General features: G+C 31.7%; 1 protein-coding gene and 1 pseudogene across 1 annotated transcript in view; both read left to right on the top strand.

The window, feature by feature from the left end:
- Positions 1–21,522, top strand: part of LOC114747760 (increased DNA methylation 3-like) — an 83,185-nt gene that overhangs the window by 20,100 nt on the left and 41,563 nt on the right. The window lies entirely within an intron of this gene.
- On the top strand, positions 15,610–21,332 carry LOC114747765 (putative disease resistance protein At4g11170; annotated as a pseudogene).

Consider the following 21,522-nt stretch of genomic DNA (forward strand, 5'->3'; position numbering starts at 1 on the left):
GAGAGAGAAAGAGAAGATTGTTACCGCCTGCTTCACAACATTTGGCCATGGCGCCTCAACCTCTAGTTTCCCCAAGGACCATTTTGGAATATCATAACTTGTAGGATAATTTCATGGAAGAAAATTTGGAGTAATTGATATTAATATTAGTATATTACAGTTAATACAATTTTTATGCCCCAAATTTTTCCTCATCTTAGCCTTGGTCTCTCAAATTTAAAATCATAGTTTTTAATTTCTTAAGTTTCTTTCCATTCAAAATATTGATCAGTATAATTTAATAAAAATTTGAATCATTTTATTCTTTGAGGGGCCAAAAATTAATAGTTTTAAATTCGATGGACTGAAGGTAAGATTTGTGCAAATTTGAGAGAGCAAAGATATTATACTAAGTTATCAACCCCTTAATATTATTATGATATTTAATTCTAATCATAAGAACTCGTTTATAAACTATAAATGAAATTTTATAATTAGGATACGAGATAGTATAATATTATTATTTTTTGGTTGAATTACACATGATGTCCCTGTTATTTTTAAAACATAACCCCATCCTCTTAGTATTTGATATGTGTGTATGTCCCTTAAATTTTTTGGTTCTTCATCTCCTCTCGATAAAATGAAGAGGGTGTTTGTGGAAGCTGTTAAACGGTTCCAAGCACTCCCTAAAACAATATTTAAGATTATGTTTGGTCTTCTAATTTTTACCAAATCTTTTTACTTTAAACTGTTGGTAAAGAATCAAATGAATGGCGGAGTAGAGAAAAATAAAGAAGGTAAAGAAAAATCTCATCTTTAAATCAGAGTTGTGATGAGACCAAATCTATGAGAGTGGAGTTTCCACCAAAGCCACACAAAGGGGCTGACGCTGTTGATTGAAGCAATCACTGTATATTGTTATGAACAGTGAAGTCAGAGAGAGAATGAAAGTGATACTGGCTTGGCTAAAGATTAATTTTTACATTTTTAGTGGTATTGATTGATTGATTGATATTGAATTTAAAAAATTAGAAAATGGATGGAGGCTTTTAGTTTGTAATTAGAAAAATAAGCGTATATATAGTTAGTTAAAGTATATATTTAGTCTTTTATATTTATATTAAGTTTTATTTTAGTTAGTTAAGTTTCAATCTAGTCTTCCTTCAAAGCATAAAAGAAAATCTAGAAGTGCGGCTAAGCTATTTAAATTAAACTTGTGGTGATTAGGAAAACTTTATCTGGCCATTAGTTCAATAACAAAAACACAAGCGAATCAACGTCATATTATAATATTCACTTGAAATATTTGAGCTCAAAAGAGTGATATATAACTAAAGGAGTAAACTAAACATGATATAATGTGGATACTTAAATCCCCACCGCCATAAGCATAAGCATCTTTTTATTAAAAGCAAGACAAAATTACATCACATAACAATAGGTAACATGAGGTGAGAATGACGTGGACATTGCTCAATACACAAATCCAAAATACCAACGGGATTCGGTTTAACAGAAGGGATTAGTCCTTCACAATGTAACGAGCCAATATTCGAATCCTAACCGGGAGAGGAGCTCATATTTAATACCCGACAATGTCTCGAATAAGATTGTATATAATAGGTATGCTTTAACGAAAAAAAATTTCCAAAATAAATATGGGCTAACCTTTACACGTGAATAGGCCCAATAAACAAGCTCCCATTTCATTAATCCGCGAAGGTTGTGCAGGAGAACCACTAAGCTTTGGAGATATTTTATAAAATTATTCTAAAAAATAAATATAAATATTTTATCAATTAATATTCAAATTGGATTAAAATATTCAATATAAAAATAAAATAAATAATTATTATAAGCATAAATATATAAATAATAGAAAAATTCTTATTTTTTGTATTTTATATTTTATTAAATTTATTAGGGATTTAGTTGAATTGGCTATTTCTAACAAATATATGCTGGATTTCTTAAACGTCATTTTTAATGATGTGTATTGGAAGTACATTTTAATTTTGTAGGAATTTCTTAGAAGTAATAGGAATATTTTTAAAAAAAATTTATAAATTTTGAAGACAAAATGGATTGAGATCTTATATTTAAGATCAAATTTAACTCTCAATTAGCTCTTATATTAAAATCATGAGATAGTATATTTTATTGTCCATGCTATAATTTGTATCGATGAAACATGGTTCACCTCCCCTTTTGCAAGGATTTGTGGCAAATTTAAGAGAGGTTCGTACAATCTAAGCCACTATTTTCCATTATTAGACAATGATGAATATCCCTACTCGAGGGAGGCGATTGGCTTCAGCAGGGAGAGTTTTTTCTTTTTTTTTTTGCTAAAGCATATGTATCTTTTTTTATTAGAAGCAATCTTATATAAAATATTATTAGGTATTAAATGTGAATATCTCTCCTAATAAGAATTTAAATCTTGATTGGAGAGTTCAACAATAACAAGAGTTAGATAATTCGTTATGGCTCCATAATCAAAGGGCTCATATTAGCTGTTTTAAGGTCCATGATTGGATTGTCACCGGTTAGATAGCTACGAGGAGGCTATCTATTGCCCATAGTGCTCCCTTCTTGGTTATACATAAAGGTTAATGAGATTTCTTTCTAGAGTAGTCTGTATGATATGCAAGTATATTATCTCTTATTTCTAAGTTAAGTAAATTAAGAAAATTAATTTAGTTATTTATAACAAATACATATTAATTTTTCTTTTCACAATACCCTTTTTTAACTATGTGCATTATAGCTCCCATTGAAGAAAATTTCATTAATTAATAAGAATATTTATAAGAAAAAATTATAAATTTAGAAAAAAAAGCAGATTTACAAGTTGATTTTTTTATAATACTTTTTTTAATTATGTGCATTATAGCTGCCATTAATAAAAATTTCCCTACCACATGTAATTAATAGGAATATTGACGAGAAAAATTATAAATTTAAAAGAAAAAGTGAATTGTTGAGGTCTTATACTAAAAATTAAATAAACCCTTTATTAAATAAACCCTTTATTTAATTTTTATATTTAGAATCGAATATACTGTATTACAATTGATTAGGTTAACGGTGACGGCGTCTTGAATTTTTGGACTTCCATTCTAATATTTCAAAGGCATGCACGTTGTAGAGCTTGTGAAAGATGTCTATGTTCAGGCACCATGGCAATATTTGAACTCAATCCTTTACTTATTCATTAACAGCCATTCCTATATTATCTGTTTTACTTCTTTTAATTACTACTTCCAGTTCTTAATATAAGAGCTAGATAACTAATTTATAAATATTAAAAAAATTAGTTTAGTTAGTTATTTATAACAAATGTGTATTGTCTTCTTCAAAATATTTTTGTTAATCATATAGATTAGAATAAAAACCTTTTGACATGTGTAATTTCCATAAGGACTATTTTGGAGGAAAAATAAATGAATATGGGAGATAAAATAGATTAGAGTATTATATTGAGAACTAAATCAAATTTTCAGTTAATTCTTATATTATGGCTATCTTTTGTTCTTACTATGAAGGAGGGAGGAAAGAGTGGCGCTGATGGAGGAAACATAAATTGTGTCTGCCATGTAACTATTGGAATTGGCTTCTCTCTTTTATTTTAATTAATTTATTTTTCCTCTTTTTTTAATTTAGTTATGAATTATTCAAATTAAATTTTAGTAGTTTAAATTTATTTATACTTTTTTCATATAAATTCAAAATAATGATTTTATAAAATATTGAATTTCAACAGTTAAAATTATAATGAATGGTAAGGAAAATGAAAAAAGAGGGGTAAAAAGAGCAAAGCAAAGAAAAGAAACCAGTTCTGTGATTAAATTCGGTCACCGAGAATGAATATATATTGTGGGTCAACGTTGATTCTTCTGTATATAGGATATGTATCTTGTTATTTTTTTATAAACATATTTAATCTTATATTTTATAAATATATATACATATTAATTATTTATTAATTATATTATCTTATGTATTGTTAATTATGTTAATAAAAAATATATTATTAACAATTTTATTCCTTCAAATTAAAATATATCATAAAATCTATTTTTCTGTAATTATCATATTAACTTATGTCTTTTTTTTAGTAATTTGTATATATAAAAAGTGATTCTGATAACAACTATCCAAACACTCTCATTTCTCAAAATCACTTTTTCATAACATCTATTCTTTCCTGAATCTATTCTCCAGAATCACTTTTCCAAACCACGGTTTGGTTTTATCTAAACACACCCTAAGAAAAAGATGAGAATAAAAGATTGCAAAAGATAAAAATAAATCGTGTGAAATTAATGGAGACATTTTAAATTTATATTTATCTAAATAAATATAAAAACCACAACTTTTTTCAAGATTTTTAATTAGGTAAACATTGATCCGTTTCCATGCATTTCATGTCATTCCGTATATAATTATAAATACCAAATGATCCCTATTTTCTACTCCTCCAATCTTTAATATAGGAGCTAGTTGTTAAATTAATTTTGATCTTAAATATAATACATATTTCTCATATTTATCCGTTTTTCCTAAATTATCATACTCTCTCAACCATAATCAAGTAAATGAGGGAGGGAGGATATTAAGAAAAATGATTATAGTATTTTAGAAAAAATATGTCATATGTTTTATAATTAACTAACTTACCTAACTTTATTAATATAATCAAATTAGTTAAATAGGCCTCATATTAAATACTGGAGGAGGAGTATTGTTTTGCTTTTTCTTTAAATATTCATAGATGATATAGACATAGTCAGAATGGATTCAAGAGAGAGCTGAGAAGAGTCCACACTTCATAAATACAGAGACCAATAAAAGTGAAATGCATCGAAATATAGAGTTATGATTAATATGAATTTACTTGGTATCCTCCCTTTTCTGTTAGTACAAATAATTCGTAGAAAATAGTGCATTATATTCAAATATAGACAATGTAGTTTAGATCCCTAAGATGCACAAAAATATAATCAATTAAGAAAGGGATTTGTGTGTAAGGGATGGATCCTCCTTTTGGCCCCCCCAAAAAAAAAGGAATGGATCCTCCTTAAATTTTGGCAGTGACAGATTTTATTTTGATTTTCCATCTTGGAGTGCAAAAAGTAATAATAACATCACAGAAGTGGGCAAGTTGGGGGGAAATGACAATAAGATGATCTTTCAATTTTAAAAATCCTAAATAGTCGCCTTAATAAGAAAAATTCCATTTCAGTATCATAGGGTCAAATAAAAATTCTAAAATTTGCTGAGATAATCATATTACGCTTGTGTTATTTGTGTTTATTTTATGAAAATATTTTGTTAATAATTGCGTTATCAAATTTGTTTACCTTTACATGATTTGTCAATCATATTACAAGGATTGAAAATTTTTTAATTTATTAAATACTCAGAAATCTTTCAAAATCAAAATACCTCTTAGACCACTTAATAAATAGTATTATTTGAGTTATTAATATCGCTATAAGAGTTATTAATCATGTTATTGAAGTTAAAAAAATTCCACTTTCACAATTTTCTGAGAAATAAGTTGTTACTTGTGTTACCAAACTCATTATTATCATTATATGACTTGTTATCCACATCACGAAAGTTGAAAAATTCTCAATTTATTATGCACTTACTAATAACTGAAAAACTCTATGATATGCAAGTAAAGGCCAAACTTATACTCTTCTGATTCTAAATGTAAAACTTATTTTATAATGTGAATTACACTCTAAAATAAGCCTTGCGTTTAGAACAAAATATAACTCCTAGCAAAACCTTTCTCTAAAAGCATTACTTCGTGCATTTGCCAAGTCGATCACAAACTGACACAATGAATGTAACATCCTTTGCTAAAAAAAACAACAACAAAGCGCAAAATCATACAAATGAAATAATTAAGAATGTTGAAAAACAAATAGAAAGCTTAACAGCATAAGAAAAACCAAAGATGTTAAGTCCAACCGAACGATCTTGCCTAGAGATATCCTACATTTCCATCAATAAAATTTTTAATTGGGGATCCACCCCCCAAAAAAAAATCTTCTTCTTTCTAAAATTATTATTCTGTCTATGCTTACCCGTTGCTGCAAAGTTGGGAGGAAAGAGTGGTGGTGTCTACCCTGTAAGCTGAGTCAACGAGAAGGAAATAGAAAATTGATGAGAATAAAATACTGCAAAGCAATTAGTTTTTCACTTGACCTTGCCACTCTCCCTTTTCTTCGCTGGTACACTAATTTGTGGAAAATGCTACATTCACATGGAGACATTGTGAGTTAAGCCCCCAGCGGCCCCAAAAAATATTATTGCCTCTACTTTTTGAAATAAGAACTAGTTGACTAATTTGAGTAGATTAAAAAAATTAGTTAAGTTAATTATTTGTAATAAATAAGTGTTGTCTTTCCTAAAGTATCCTTACTAATCAAGTGTATTGGCCAGAACTATTATTATTACAAGAACTATCTTGAAAAAATAAATAAATAGAAGAAACAAAATGGATTGAAGTCTTATATTTAAGACCAAAATAGAAGTCAAACAAGTTCTTATATTAAAGACTGGAGATAGTATTATATATAATTTTAAACACATCCCTTCGGAGAAGACGAGAAGTGAGCAGCAGCCACTTGTCTGATCTTACACACAAAATATTTATATATTTTAGAAAGACGACAGAACTTAATAGCAAGGAAGAAAAGTTCTCTTCGCGTTTTACCAATGTTCAAAAACTGGACCGGATCGGCCGGTTCAAACCGGAAACCGGTGAACCGGCTATTTGTCCAGTCTGGTTCACCTCTTGAACCGGGAAGAATCTAAACCGGTGGTGAACCGGTTAAACCGGTGCGACCCAGTCAAAACCCGGGTAACCGTTGGGTTTGGTGGGTTACCCAATTCACTTTGTGGGGGGAGAAAAAAATGCAGAGCTCAAAAAAGAAGAAAGGGAGTTAGTGAGTCACCAGAAAAGAAAAGGAGAGGAGGAAGAGAAGGAAGTTTGAGAAGGAGAAAGAAGTACTCCGATGAGGATCTATGCAGCTAGAAAGCTGTGAATCAAGTACTCTAAGCAAAAGTTGATGAAGAAGTTCCATATTGGTTCAAACAAGAAAAATGCCTTGGTACTTAACGTGAAGAAGCTAGATGAAAAAACCAGATCCACTGCTCTAGAAAAGATATTGACAAAGGTAAGGGTAGCTATAGAAAAGGCTAGATCAAAGAAGATGAACCAGGCAGATTGTGCAAATGCATATCAATACACCCAGGAGAATAAAATGGGCTCTGGGCATGAAACTCAGGAAAAAAAAGTTGTGGTTTTCTAATGTGAATCACGGAATTGGGAAGATAAACCCATGGAACAAGAAAAGAGGAAGGCTAAAGCAATGATGGCTAATCTGTAGCTATGAGCCTATGAAATGTCTTGCATCATTTTAGGTTTTTTAATTGTTATTATTTTGAAAGTGCAGCACGTGATCTCTGATCTCTCCTCCTCTAATCCTTTACATAAAAATAAAATATTAATATGAGACCTTCTTCTATGAATGTATTAGTTCTTTTGTAATATGTAATATTTTTACTATTTAATATGGTAATTTGTAAATATTATTTTGTTTTTAATTAAAACCGGTTTAAATCCGGCTCAACCCCGATCTGACCCATTAACCCTTAAACCATAGTGACCGGTTTGGTTTTTTGTACATTGCATTTTACGCGTTTTTCACCATAATTATGTTTCTCTTAGGCCCTACTTGTTCTTTCTCCCATGTCCTACACTCTTCTATACTTTTAATAGCTTATTTCCTAGCCATGGGCACTTTAATTTAGGGCTCTTTTTTAATCGGGAATCTTGGCACCATTGATGGAACTTCATGGAATGGAAATGGATAATTGGTTTAATGGCCTCTATTGTGGTTTAGTGTTTACATTGGAGACCTCGACCAATATGACAGATCGCAACCGTTTGGGCTTTGAATCAATTCAGTGTGAAGGGTTGATATAATCCGTGTAAAAAGGGTCACTTTCCATGTTTTTATTATAAACTTTTATTTTTGAGAATGAGACATGAAAAATGCTACTATTTGTTGTAAATATATTATAAATGTTGTGCATGAGTTTGTTTAAAAAAGAGTTGTTTCAACATTGTTGAAATATTTTTAATATGAAGGGATACATTTTTTGAGAAGTGGTGTCCTTATAAATTAAAAAATTTATGTTGATTTATGAATCAATATATGGGGTTCATGAATCTAACATACAATTATGACTGTTAATTGTAAAGGTGTATCGCTTTAAAAGGCGCTACTTTAAGATATCACTTCATTATCTATAAATACCCTCATAATCACTCTATTTGGAGAATAAGAAAAAAAGTTTTTATCACTTGCTCAGTTTTTTCATCTTTTGCTATCCTGTCACCTTGTAATCATGCAGGAAAGATTTGTTTAATTCTGGGAATTGCTGCTTTCTAAATTATTGAGGGGTTATGGAATATATCTCAAAAATAGTGTCCTTGGACATGGCTCAAAACAAATATTTTGTTATTTTTGCAAAGTTTCCCAACACTATTCATATCCATTCAAAATAAGAGTGAAAGCTTTTAGGTAAAAAGTGTTTACTTAATAGTGTGTGTAATTCATTTTCATAGCATATGCATTTTTATTTCATAACATGTTATGATCTCTCGAGTTTAGAGAGAGGTTATCGAAGAGACGAAGAGCAGCTTTGCCGGGGAGAAGCTACAAGTATCATGTTGAGCCAAAATCAAAACAAGAGATAAGAGAAATATACAATATTTGATAGAATACTCCATACAAGATATATAATTGCATCCATGTTTGCTATGTAAAACTTGTTAATGCTAGATAAACAGTTGTTTCAGTTTAAAATTCTGAATGTACTAAAATATAATTAAGGGTGTTAGACACATTTAAAAATATATTTCAGAATATTAAATACATTATAAAATATATCGAAGAGTGGGGGTGCCTGCCAAGCAGCTTATAAGTATTATAAGTTAATTTGCAAACTTCCAAGTTGTTTGTAATAGCTTTCGACTAATCTAACGTATAGATTACAAATTATTTTTTCAAAACACGATTGTAAAAACACCTAAAACTTATTTATGACTTATACAAAAATCAACATTTTAAAATTTAAAAACATTTTTGTCCTTATCACTTAAATTGTTCTTATGCTTCTATTTATATTTTTTTTACTTCCCAATCAATTTTTAGTTATTTAATTTTAATATTCTCTTAAGCAAAAATAATTTTTAACAGTTTTTATAATATTTTTTATTTTCTATTTATATAAATTGTGCAGAGTATATCATTTAATTAATTATATAATATTATTTCATTCAAAAATTTTCACATTACTATGATTTTCTAATTTAAATATATTTTATTCATTAAATAGGACTTCTTTATATTATAATAATTTAAGATTATTATATTTTGTAAATTGACATTTTTAATTATTTTTTTACTATTTAATAAAGGTCATACCGTTTTTGGTTATTCTACATATTAAACCTACTTATTCAATCATAATCTAGACAATTTTTTTATTTTACAAACTAACTTTTATAAAAACCAATCCAAATATAAATCATATTATCTAATTTAACTTTTTTCCAATTTAATTTTTGTCATATTAAAAATAAGTTTTTTTTTATATGCCAATCCAAACCGATCCCAAATTGGGTGAAAGAAAAGGCGAATGATAAACCGTGGGGAAAAGTTGGACCAAAAAAAAACAAAAGAAAACCGTGGGGGAAAGTGTATAATCAATCAAGAAAAGGCTATGCGCGCAAGAGACAAGTGGCAGCCACTCGCTCCTCGTCTTCTTGTAAGGGATGTATTTAAATTTTTATACATCCTAGAAGCATCATCAGTTTTTTGTTTTTTTCCTGATATATTATAAAATGTCGAATAACTATAATAATGGGGATTACAACTTATAAGTTTTTCTACAATTTGCAAATTTTTTTGTATAGCTTATATAATGTTTTTTTAGTAGATATTTTGAATTGATATATATTCTGTCATTTAAAAGAAAATCGTTTTCTTTGCAAATTTTTGATTACTTTTTTTTGAGCGAATTTTTAATATATTTTTTGTAGAATTTTTACCACAATTTCTTATATCCCAAATATATTTGGTTTTGAAATTAAAAAAAAAAAAGAGATATCCCTATCTCGTTCATAACATGATGAGATATTATTGGAATAGGAAAGAATACGAGACAGAAAGGCTATCTCGTTCTAATTATCTCACAAACACTCGTAATTGAGATTCTTAAATTTATATTTATTTAAAAGCATTAACTTCGTGCATTTGCTAAGCCGATCACAAACTGACACAATGAATGTAACATCCTTTGTTAAAACACAACGACAAAACACAAAATCATACATATGAAATAAGAACGTTGAAAAACAAATACGAAGCATAACAACATAAGAAAAACCCAAGATGTTTAGTCCAACCAAGATCTTGCCTTGATATATCTCACATTTTCATCAATAAAATTTTCAACAAAATCTTTCCAACTTTATATTGTATTTCTTTTTTAAAAAAAAAAATTATTCTGTATATACTTACCAGTTACCGCGAAGGAAGGAGGAAAGAGTGGGAGTCTACGATGTAAGTTGGGTCAAAGAGAAGGACATAGAAAAATGGCGGGAATATAAAGTAAACCGTGTGGAGCCACCGGAAAATGCAAAGCAGTCACCTTTCCCGTGGCCCATGCCGTCCTCAGTTTTGTTTGCTGGTACAATAGTCTCTGGAAAATGCTGCATTCACATTGTAAGTTGCGTACCAAATGGGACCAAAAAAAACTAATACTCTTTTTATGCTAAACATAAAATCTATTTTATAATATAAATTATATTACAAAATACGTCTTATATTTAAAATCAGAAAAAATATATACACATAGAGACGCACTTATATGAATATAAACACATCCCTTTCGGGAAGAGGAGGAGTGGCCGCCACTTATCTGATCTTACGCGCAAAATATTTTTTTTCCCCTTAAAAGAAGACAAAACTATACTTTTCGAGGAGGAAGAAGAAGACTCAATGGTAATGGATGAATTAATACATTTACTTTTTGACGGGGCCCGCATCCATTAAATAAGTTTAAAGGATTCCATCACTTTAAAGCATCTTCCCCACTAAGTCAGGCAAGTCACAATTCATCAAAGAGGACACTACTGCTATTGTTACCTCATCTTCTTCCTTCTTCTCAGGCATCAGATCATCCCTGTATACCTTCCAAGAACTTGAGTAAGTAACTTTCGCTCTTTATTTACTTCATTCGTTTCAGAATTTGAATCGGGTTTCTTTGTTTCTCTTCATTCTTGTTTCGCCTAGTTTCGCTTTCATCAGGGTTTCCATATTCAAAGCATAAGACACACCGCTTCCAACTATATTTGTACCCTCTGTCGCGTGTGTAGCCAATCTAAATTGTTTGGTTCGTTTTGATATATGTTTATTTTTGAATAATGGTCTAGTTAGTTCGTATAATTGTTTTTGGAATCTATCTATGAAGTCGTTTACTCAGATCCTACCATGAAATTCCTTCACCAATAATTCACTCCCATGCTGGCCCTGAATCTCCAACTATGCGTTCCATTTTATGGAAGATGCTATATTCTTCCAAAATTTCACAAAATAATCCATATCCACGAAAATTGACACTATCAAACAAGGAGAAAGAGGCTATTTGATTATATGGAAATTGTCAAGAATAAGGGGAAGAGAGAATCCCATAAAAAGAAGCTTGAAATTACTAAATTTTAAATCAAGTTTGGTTCTCATACTTTCTAATAGGTTTTGACATCAATTGATTTGCAAGTAACAACATATTTTTGTTAGAAAATTCCTTATTCAGGATCTTTAAGAACAAGAGAATTTACAAAGTTGGTCCTTGACCATAATTTTTCTTCCTTTCTTTAATGCATTGTCATGCCCATATCATACCACAAGGAAAAGTCTTTGCAGGTGTTGATAGTTTTTCAGTTTTTATTCCAAGCTTAAATGCGAGCACTACTACAAAAAAAAAACATTTAATGGTGGTTAAAATGAGCTTTTTACGATGGTTTTGAGAGCAACGTCTATGCTATCGACGTAAAATGTAAAGAATTTCATGACAGTTTAAGAACCACTGTAGTAAATGATGAAAAGTTTTTTTTTTTAGTCTAGCTTTCACCCTGTTGATCAAGGAACGAGAGAACAAAGCCTCAAAGGAAAAGGTCTAAAAATCAATTAACCAATAATCTCTCATTAGTTAAAAGCATTTTGATGGAGCAAACGTAGATTCTTTTTCGCTGTAATAGTACCATTTAGCTTCACATTTAGCCACCAGATCGAAGCCACTAAGATTTAATAAAGATAAAATCAAAGACTCAGATCTGATAAAATCAAATACTTAGATTTGATAAAAATCAAATCTCTTCAAACCCAGATTAAACATCATATTTTTAACCAAAGAAAATAATCATATCAAACCACAAAAACTATGAAATCTATAGAAAGAATGGAGGTGAAAAACTCACAAATAAGAATGAAGAGGATGAGGCGATGGCGATGGCAACAGCGACAGTGACAGTGATGGAAGAACATGGTGGAGATGATAGAAGCAAAGGATAAACGTCAACAAAGGTATGAGAAGGGAGAAAATTGAGTGAAGACGGTAATAGGAGACTATGAGCTCTAACTCTGAAAAGTAAAAACTATCGCATGATGGATTTTAAAATTTTGATAGATTTTTTACAACGGTTATTTAAAAAACCGCTGTCAAAAGTATTTTTTACAGTAGTTATTTAAAAAACCACCGTTAAAAGTATTTTTTACTGCGGTTTTTAAGAAAACCGCCATAAAAAATATGCTTATAATTACAGAAATACCACCATCATATTTTTTATAGTGTTTTTTTCTAATAACTGCCGTAAATTAGCGTCGTAAAAGCTCTTTTTTGTAGTGGTGGAGTAACATAATAAATTTGACATGAAAATGAACTATGGTCCCATTTGGCATAAAGTATTGGGAATGAGATGTGAGAATTAGAATTGAGATTTAGAAAATACATTAAAAGATTGTTTAACTGAGTGATTGATTGTTACGTAAGATTGGACAAATCCATGTGGGTGAAATTAGGGAATCTGATGTGAGGATTGCTTGCTACTTAAGATTTGGCGCATGTAGGTGGGACTGGGTGGTATTTCCTGATTCCATATGGGTTTGCCTCTTCTATACGCAGCAAACAATTACTCACATTAAACACGTTTTAATGCATTTTCTCAGTTTCAATTCCAATTCTTATCTCTTGTTTTTAATATTTCATATCAAACGGGACCAATGTGTTTTTATTAGTAAGGGAACATTTCAAAATTTCTCCTCATATAAGTTTTTATCTGTTATTTCTTAACTGTACGTAATTTCCAATTTCATACCATCTGATTAACTAATAATGGTGTTAGTTTTCGTTCTTTTTTTTCCTTTCAAAAGACGGTCTTCCTGTACAATTCTCAAAGTTTGTTATGCTTTAAAACAATTAATTTATTTTCATGGTCCTTGCATGATTAGGGTCCATATGTTTCGAGTTAATAGAAAAGGGAGAAACTAAAGATGTCTTGACTAAACATTTTACCCCAGTCTTGGATTCCAATGCTTTTTGAAGACGGGAAGATTTCAGTCAACTCCCTCTAAACCAACTTATTCTCCAGCAGCCCCCAGAATATTATGAAACTTCATTCCACCCTTTTTGACCAAAGTGAAATTAAATGTATGGGTGCAAAGACCATAATGCTCTTGCATTATTACTACTACTACTACTATTGTTAGTCTTTTAAAAAAGATCAACCACCGTCGGAGTTCTAACCTTCAACAATCGGCCGTTAGAGTGTCATTGGCTGGTCAACAGCTGGAGCTCTAACCTCTGACAGCTGGCCATTGAAGTGCCAGTGGCTGGTTAGAGCTCTAGTTGCTAGAGAATTTTATTTTTAAAATAATTGGTCAAGGGGAAATTTTAACCCGTGATCCTTTGGTATACGAAAAAGATTATGACAACCAAACCATCAATCCATTTAGTCATATAATGTAAGAGAAATATATATAACAAAACAAATACAAGTGTTCAACTATGAATGAACAACTAAAATAAGACAATTTACAACACAAATTAGACAATTTACACGAAGTATAAGGGAATTTATAACTCTATTTGTGGTTCAATGGAGAGAAAAGTTAAATGTTAAGGATTGCATGAACAACTGAAATAAAATAATCTACACTACAAATTAGGTGATTTACAAGAGGCATACAAGAATTCACAACTCCATTTGAGGTACTGGGGAGAGAAAAATTAAGTGTTAAGAATTGCATGAACAAATAAAATAAGATGATTTGCAATGAAAATTGGTGTTGCCCCACTCTTTAATTAAACTTTATAGATGATAATTAAGCTGGAGTACAGAGCCAATCATATTAATAAAATTTACCCTTAGTATTTTAGTTGTCAAGCTTAAGTTGTTCTTCGTCAATCCAATTAATTCCAATCCAACACAATTGAAATTTATAAGGAAAAGAAATACGTACATAAAATTATAAATAGCAAGCAATAAAAGAAATAAAATTGCTTCGATCGTTAGAGCATTAAGGGGTTCACAATTATTTCTTTAATTAACTACAAATCAATTAGGCCATTCACAAGAACCTATTTTTGTCTAATTTTTGTTGTTAATTATCTTGTATGTTGTTAAGAATTTCCATATACCTCACATAAATCGCCTAATTTGTATTGTAAATTGCCTTATTGTAGTTATTCATGCAACCCTTGGAATTTAACTTTTCTCTCCACAGAACCTCAATTAGAGTTGTGAATTCTTGTGTACTTCTTATAAACACCTACTTTGTGTTGTAAATTGCCTTATTTCAGTTGTTCATGAAATTCTTGACATTTAACTTTTCTCTCTATAGAACCTCAATAGAGTTGTGAGTTCCCGTATACATATTGTAAATTGCCTAATTTGTATTGTAAATCACTTTATTTTAGTTATTCATGCAACCCTTGACATTTAACCCATACACGGGCATAATGGTCTTTTCACCAAAACATTTACTTTCATTTTGGTCAAAAGGGTGGAATGAAGTTTCAAAATCTTTGGAGGTTGTTGAAAAATAAGTTTGCTTAGAGGGGGCTGACTGAAATTTTCCTGATGAAGAATCACATTAGACAACCATGCTTTTCTGTTTTTCAAGTAAACTAATTAAAAGTAGTTTTGCCAAGAGGAACACGGCTAAAACGGTCAAATGAGAAAAACTTGAGCTGATAATTTCATTCTTATATTCATAAAATCAATCAAGAAAAACAAAATAATCAAAATTAAATAGGTATAAAGTACTTATAATTTAATCTAATATTCTTCTCAATTTCTGCCTTATTTAATAATAAAAATGCATTTATATATAGTTGAGAATGCACTTTGGGATTATACTTTCCCTCTCTAATCTGTGCAAGAACCTATGTTCTATCTCAGATTGGGTTTAAAGTCGGTTCACAGTCTGATGGTTGTTTTTATATTTTGAATGGTCCAGCTTCTGAAGTATCACAATGGCACTCAATGATCAAGAAGTTGGATATTCTTCAAGCTATTGCCGTTCAAATAAAAGACACAAGTATGATGTGTTTTTAAGTTTTCGAGGAGAAGACACACGTAAGAATTTTGCAGACCACTTATATGCTGCTTTGTGTCACAATGGACTGATAACCTTTAGAGATGAGGAAGAACTTGGGAGGGGAGAAATTATCAAACCAAGTTTGCTTCAAGCAATTGAAGAATCTTTGTCAGCAATTATTGTTCTCTCTGAAAACTATGCTGCATCCACATGGTGCTTAGATGAACTCCTAAAGATCCTTGATTGTAAGAAAGAGTTAGGCCTTCATATATTTCCAATCTTTTATGGCATAGATCCGTCTGATGTTCGGCATCAGAAAGGAAGTTTTGCAAAAGCCTTTGAAAAGCTTGAACAGAAATTTGCACATGACAAAGTGAAGGTGCAAAGATGGAGGGATGCCTTGAGAGAAGTTGCTGACTTGGCTGGATGGAGCTCTGAAAATTGGTATTTTCTATGACTTCAAAAAATTATCATGACTTTGGGCTACGCTTAATATTAATGTTATTATTCTGTTATCTTTTTAGGTATGAAACGAAACTCATTGAAATAGTTACTGAAAATGTGAGGTCAAGAATAGTTGATCACCCACAATTCGATTCAAATGATGAAGGTGTTGATGATGGACTTGTTGGAATTGATGAGAAAATAGCAGATTTTGATTCATTTCTAGCGAATAAATCGGAGGAAGTTCAATTTGTAGGAATATGGGGAATGGGAGGGTTAGGCAAAACTACTCTTGCTAGAATTGTTTATGAGAGGATACACAGAAACTATGAAGTTCATTTATTTCTTCATAATGTTAGAGAGGAATCTGTAAAAGATGGTGGTTTAATTTCACTGCAACAAAAACTTCTTTCCCGTTTGAAAAAATCAATCAGAATGGAAGTGTGTGACTGTTATGATGGAAGAAAGCTGATAAGAAGAATGTTATGCAGTAAAAAAGTTCTACTTGTCCTTGATGATGTGAGTGACATAAGCCAACTTGAGAATTTGGCGGGAAAGGAAGGATGGTTTGGCAAAGGGAGTAGAATAATAATAACAACTAGAGATCAACATGTGTTATTGTGCATGGTGTAGTTTCTCAGTATGAAATGAATTTCTTAAGTCACGATGAATCCCTTCAACTTTTTATTCAAATAGCTTTCAAAGGAGATCATCCAAATGAAGATTATTTGGAGCTTTCTAGAAGGGCGATTAATTCTGCTCAAAACCTTCCTTTGGCAATCAAAGTGCTTGGTTCATTTCTTTGTGGAAGAAGCATACCAGAATGGGAGAATGCACTCAAGAAGATTCCTTTAGATGGCCTTTTTGATATACTTAAAGTGAGCTTTGATGGACTGCGAGATAATGAGAAGAATATATTCTTAGATATTGCTTGCTTTTTCAATGGCTTGCGGAAGGATGATGTCATACAAATTTTAGAAAATAGTGGTCTTCACCCAATAATCGGAATAAGAACTCTTATTCAGAAATCATTGGTAATTGAAGCTGAAGGGTGCTTGAGGGTGCATGATAGGCTTCAAGAAATGGGCAAGGAAATTGTTTTTCGCGAATCACCCAATGATGCTGGCAATCGTAGTAGGATATGGTCCTTGGAGGATGCTAGTCTTGTGCTTAGAAATATGAGGGTAACACTCTCCCCCTTTTCTGTGATTATGCATTATTAATTTAGTAATATATTCCGTGCATTTTTCATGTTATTATTAGTTTGATTGACTTATTGTTTTATATATAGGGAACTGAAGCAATACGTGGTATAGTGGTACAATTTGACAAACCAGATGTCATATACTTGGAACCTAAAGCCTTCTCAAATATGAGTAATCTCAAGTTACTTATCATATCACATTCTTCACATGACCAATTGAATCTTCTTCATGGACTTAACTGTCTTCCCATTTCACTGAAAGTCATAGATTGGAAGGAGTATCCTTTAGATTCCCTTCCAGGTCAAACTCAATTTGATGAACTTGTTGATCTCAAAATGCAACACAGCAAATTAAAGGAACTCTGGAGAGGAGATCAGGTAATTAATGTCCTTTGCTTAAATTTGTTTTTCTATAATTTATTGCATTCGTATCACTTGCTAGTTCTTGGTTTTTGAAGGCTTTTTTTTTTGGTTCTTCGTAGTTTCCACAGAGTCTAAAGTTCATTGATTTGAGTCATTCAACAAACCTGATGAAAACATCAAACTTTGATAGAACTCCTAATCTTCAAAGATTAATTCTTAAGGGGTGTACAAAGCTTGTTGAAGTTCACTGCTCTCTTGGGCAACACAAGAATCTTGTCATTGTTGATTTTGAAGGTTGCAAAAGTATTAAAAACCTTCCAACCAAATTGGAGATGAATTGCTTAGAGACATTTATTCTCTCTGGTTGTTCAAAAGTTAAGAGGCTTCCTGAGTTTGGAAAAGGTATGACATGTTTATCAGAGCTTAATCTAAAAGGGACTGCTATATCCAAACTACCTCAATCATTGGTCAATTTGACTAGTCTTGCTATATTAAATTTAGAGTATTGCAAAAACCTGGTATGTCTTCCAAGTGATTTTAAAAAACTGAAAGCTATAAAGAAGATCAATGTTCGTGGTTGCTCAAAGTTGTCAAGGCTTCCAGAGAATTTGAATGAAAATGAGGCATTGGAGGAGCTTGATGTGAGTGTAACCGCTCTAAAAGAAGTGCCTTCGTCCCTCAATAATTTGAAAGTATTATCTCTTAGTGCATGCAATGCTTCTGCGCAATCATCCTCATGGAATCACTACTCTCTTCTCAAGCGGGCATTTAGGCTTCAAAGGCCTTCAAGTTCAACTAAGTTTTTGTGGTCTCCATATTTCTCAAATCTATCATCTTTGGTCGAGTTACGTTTAAATGGTTGCAATCTTGATGATGAATCACTATTCGGTGAAATAGGCAATTTATCATCATTGACAACATTAGGTTTGCGTGGAAATAATTTTGTTGAAATTCCTTTGAGCGTCATTTCCAAACTTCGAAAGCTTGAATCTATTGATTTGAAGGATTGCCCAAGGCTTCGGTCTTTGCCTCAACTTCCAGCAAACCTGTCAGTGATACATGCTAGTGATTGTCCATTATTGAAACATTATGTGTGTTCGCAACAATTATGGGAATTCACTGAGGAATTTGAATATCAGGTTTGTTTTAGTCCTCGTCACTATCATTTGTTTCACATCGGTCATTATAATTCCATAACATCCCAAATTTTTTGTTATAGACTCTGTGCCGATCTGAAGTTTCATTAGGAGATGGGAATAAATTTTACTATTTCAGTGGCATGATGTCTGGAATTGTGAGTTGCAACAATTCACAAGTTGTGAGTTTTTTGAATCTCTTGAATTTCTAATTTATTTGATTTTCTTATGTGACTATCTCTTACACATTAATTAGTATACATCTAACATGAATAATTTTCATCACAGGATGACTTCTTCCTGCAACCGACTCGCATATTAGCTGTTCCTGGTAGTGAAGTGCCATCATGGTTTCACAATCAAAGCTATTTTTGTGCGAAAGATCTCCCATATGATGAGGATACTCCAACAAATGTGTCATTCATAGTAAATAAGCCTGATTCATGCTGTTCAAGTGAATGGTGGGGCATAGTTGTATGCTTAGTGCTAGAAAATGGTTTGGAACATGAAAACTATAATGCTTTTGGCCCACTTTGTTGGACTTATAGAGTTTCTGAAGGTGAATATCCAAATTCACTCCGTGCTTATACCACTTATGCGCAGTCCAGATTTTGCCACCAACTAGGTATCATTTACATTCGTTTTTCCTCATTTGTTGTGGAGAAACCACTTCAAATGGTTTTTTTCACAAGGGATAAACCAGAGGGGCCATGTTTGAAAATAGTGCAGTGTGGATGGCGCGTGTTGTGTAAAGAAGATGTTGAGAGATGGCGAAACACAAGTAGTGACGAAGGCTGTAGTGTCAGCACTACTGATGATAAGTTCATTGATGAATGTAGATGATGAGTTCGATGATGGAGAGCCCAGCCCCTTCCAAGCAGTGAGAAAAGTTGGAACAACCACTTGACAGTGAGCTTAAACAAAATGGAGGCATGCGCTTGCTGCAAATTATATCTTTTGTACATATTTATATTTTTCAAGTTATTACATTTATTTAGTGGTTGAAAATGACACATGCACCTTCCTTTTTGTTGTGCATTTGTTTTCACTCTTGTCAAATTATAATTCTCATGCATGTATTGTAGAAGTTATGCTTTAAATTTGGCAGAGGAAAAAAAAGATACGAGAAGTTATGCCTGTCTACTATTTAATCAAATTATAAGAGGAACAAAGCATAGGTGTTCAGATATTGTTTATAGGTTTCAATCTAATCCTAAAAATTAATAAGAGAATATTTTAAAATTTTAAAATTGTATGCGAACAACAATTAATAATAAAAGATAACAATTAAATTAAAATTAAAATTAAATATTCCTTAATAATGCTAAACATCTGTGAAATAGTTAAACATTGTCATATTTTGAATTTTGGGATTAGAAACTCAAGAATAAACTTGATTTAAGTGGGTTACTAAACCTAATTTAACGGGAGTCCTAGCGATACCATGCGAAAATAAAAACATTTGTCCTTGATAGGAGTGAAGAGTAAATTAAATAAAATGAAATAGGTCATACTTAAAAGTTAAATTTTCAGGTTATCATCTAGTACAAGGGAAAATCCGTTTAAAAAAAAAAAAAATCTGAATATCTGAAATTTTAATTCAAGCAGCTAAGGCTTAAAAACGACACAGAATGAAATTACCTATATGTCCTTTTGATTCGCGACGCTGCCGTGTTCCTTTCTTCAGGGGATGTTCAAATCTCTTTTGCTTCCTGTGTTTTTTCTTTTTCAGAATTCTGCCATATATGTTTGGTGCATATCATTGTAAAACACAACAATCTGAAGTCGAGATATAGAAAGATCATTACCCCTGCCGCCACAACGCTCACAAGGCACGGGATCCACAATGTTACCAGACGCAGTATAAAAATTGGAAGCAATAATGAATGCATCAGTGGGGGCAATGCTTGTCGCTTACGCAAATTTTCGAAGGAAAACATATGGTATCGAAAGAAGACTACAATCCCATTTTGCAACTCCAAAGATGAGCTCACAGTAAATGGCGCCGTAAGAGAATCTTTTGTCTAACTTCATTACACAACTCCAAATCTGATTCAGTTTCAATTTCATTAATAAACCAAAACTCCGTAAGATTAAAACCGAGCCGAACATCCGAGTGATAGAGTGATGCCGGTAGACTATAATGAACGGACCGAAACCAAAATAGAAGAAACAGAATGGAAACACAAAATTGTTACCCTAAAACCAAGAAACAAGGAGAGAGCAGTTGCAGCGAGAACACTAACAGTGGCGAGAAGGGTCTGGGTATCGAAATTGAAAGTGGAACTACTGACACCGTTAAACAGCAAAATGGGATTGATGATCATCAAAAGCCCACCAGGTCGCGTTGGTTTCTTCTTGGGTCTACCCTTAGAGAGGAATCGAGGCAGTGAGGACAATCGGAATTTGGAACGAAGAGACTGAGAAGATGGGGAAGAACAGGAACAGTGGGAGGAGGAGGAGGAGGAAGAAGATGTGGTAAGAGAAGAGAGTGGAAGAAGAGTGGAGTGAGAGAGAGAAGCCATGGCCCATGGATAAAAGAAATATAATAGTCACCAAAATAAAAGAAAGAGAGAGAAAGAGAAGATTGTTACCGCCTGCTTCACAACATTTGGCCATGGCGCCTCACAACCTCTAGTTTTCCCAAGGACCATTTTGGAATATCATAACTTGTAGGATAATTTTATGGAAGAAAAATTGG

Source organism: Neltuma alba, unplaced genomic scaffold, assembly GCF_004799145.2.
Source record: "Neltuma alba isolate B1F8T4 unplaced genomic scaffold, ASM479914v2 tig00005443_pilon, whole genome shotgun sequence".
NCBI lineage: Eukaryota > Viridiplantae > Streptophyta > Magnoliopsida > Fabales > Fabaceae > Neltuma > Neltuma alba.